This window comes from Macadamia integrifolia, chromosome 13 (assembly GCF_013358625.1).
Source record: "Macadamia integrifolia cultivar HAES 741 chromosome 13, SCU_Mint_v3, whole genome shotgun sequence".
Classification (NCBI taxonomy): Eukaryota; Viridiplantae; Streptophyta; class Magnoliopsida; order Proteales; family Proteaceae; genus Macadamia; species Macadamia integrifolia.
The window spans coordinates 1,627,400-1,629,760 of record NC_056569.1 but is presented as its reverse complement, the minus strand read 5'-3'; the positions used below and the strand labels follow the sequence as shown (position 1 = coordinate 1,629,760).

The following is a 2,361-nucleotide window of genomic DNA, read 5'->3' as shown; positions in this document are numbered from 1 at the left end:
ATATATATATATATATATATATATATATATACCCATCGTGCTATTTACCAAGTTCAACGAAACACTCTCTTATCTGTTTAAGAGGAAAACTTGAGACAAATAAGTTCATTCTCTCATTATTTTGATTTTTATTTATTTATATCCATATATATATATATATATATATATAGAGGCAGCCTTATTCAATGGGCAAGTTAGTTATCTTTACTTCAAGTTGATAGGAGATGCAAGAAAAAAGAAGAAAATGATGTCTTTCTTTTCATTTATTTATTTATTTATATTATTATTATTATTATTATTATTTTCATTTTTTGTACAAAGAAGAAAAGGATGTCACACCTAACAAAGGTGGAAAACGGACAATTAGAAGTGATGCATTCATTGTTTTATCTTCTCATTTTACCTACAATTTAAAATTTGGTCAATTCACTACTACGTAAGAAAACTGGTGGTACGTGCATGAAATCTCAACGATAACATTGTTTACATCAAGTTTTTTTCAACAAAAATTACATTATAATAAAATACTAGAACATCAAATAATTAGTATTGGAGTGGTTGTGGTTATATATGCATAATAGAGGACCTATTTAGAGTCTTCAATAAATGAGTAAATATCTTATAAATCTATAAGGCAATAATAATTCCCTTGAGTACCCAAAAATAAGTTCATTAATTAATAAGCAAGGATACTATGACTCAACTTTGACTTCTCCCCCTCATGGTATAATATTGAACTACAACTTCTTATACAATGCACTCGACAGAAAATTGTCGAAAATTTCTAAAGATGAAGAAGAGATTTGAGTTAATATAGAACCCGAGTGGATACTTCAGTGGCCGGAGCTGATGAAGATATTTGAGTTACTATATATAGAACAGAATGTGGATACTACATCGGTTGGAGTTAAACCAAACTACATGAACAAACTCTAAATAGTTGAGTTCATACATCTCTTCCTTGCCAATACAAAACAACAAACATGGTAAGGATTAGTAGCTATACGATTTTCAGATTATAGCCATATGGGCATGGTGTTGGATATATATGATTTCAAATACAAGAGATACCTAATCCGATCCCTTCTACTGTGTGACTGGATTCCCATCAACACATGGCACATTCCTCTTCTCTTAGTTGCTAGCAGGAAGAGTTGAACTTCTCCTCCATGCCAATTACAAGCAAAGAGGGAGAGCATTTCTCCCAGCCCATCAGGGGGAAGCATGGCCTAAATTTTGTTCCCTATGATCTTTTAAATTGGGCCAAATTTTCACTGGCAAGCAATAGAGGCTCATATTAGTAAATGGTTTAGGTATCCAGAGTCCAGATATGATAATTTGACAAGCGAACAAAAAGGTGTAAAAATGATTGAAGCCCATTTATAATAGATTATGAACTGAAAATTTAATTTAACAAAACAAATAATAATTAAAATTCCGTTAAGGTATATCTAATGATTGGAATTGCTACAACTTTTATTTTCCACATAGCACAATTTGATTATTGTGGACAACCTGAAATACGTCATGAATATAAGTTTAATGGGCTTATACATAAGTTTTACAACCCACTTTCAAAATTAGCTACTATTTAAGTCCACTGGCTTATGTGTTAGGGATAAAACTAATCCTTAAAAGTTAGTCATTTTGTGAAGAGGGTGTTTAAGTACCTGTATATATTTATATTGGGCTAGTCATATTTGATGTGGGATTGTTACTTTTGTCTTCCGCATGGAATCCCAACAATCACCACCTCCATGAGGAAGCAACCCAGATCTTTCCCATCTCCACCTCCGTTCGGAAGTAATTGAGATCTTCTCCGACTTCAACCTATGAGACACACTAGGTTGTCACGCCCTACTTTTGGTACGACTTATTAGAAACTTGGGTAGAACTCATCATTAAAAACTAAAACTGTTAGGGAAAAAGTTCTTAAGCATATAATTATAATAAAAGAAAAAAAAAGGAGAGAGAGAGAGTCACGTGGCTTTTGCACCAGTTTGTAGGTTAATGGAAGAGTAGGGTGTACATCAACCAATGTGCAAGTCAAGGGATTAGGTTGTCTTTTAATGCCTGCCTGCGTTGCGTTTGGGCGTAGATTGTTGTTCTAACCTTAGTTAAGAATCCAGCCGAACCAAATGTGATCCAGTCGATCCACCGATCCACTGGCACGTTTGATCGCATTATGGTACATTGACCTGTGGGACTCCCTCATTTGTAAAGGATGATGTCAGACCAAAAAACATTTATATTAATTATATAATAAATATTCATCTTCCGTTGTAGTCTAGTTGGTTAGGATACTCGGCTCTCACCCGAGAGACCCGGGTTCAAGTCCCGGCAACGGAAATTTTTTTTTTT

General features: G+C 33.8%; 1 non-coding gene and 1 pseudogene across 1 annotated transcript; one reads left to right on the top strand and one right to left on the bottom strand.

Moving 5' to 3' along the window:
- LOC122059785 overlaps positions 1–2,361 on the bottom strand; it is a 6,566-nt pseudogene that overhangs the window by 2,789 nt on the left and 1,416 nt on the right.
- TRNAE-CUC lies at positions 2,277–2,349 on the top strand. The gene has a single exon. It is a non-coding gene; the product is annotated as a tRNA-Glu (tRNA).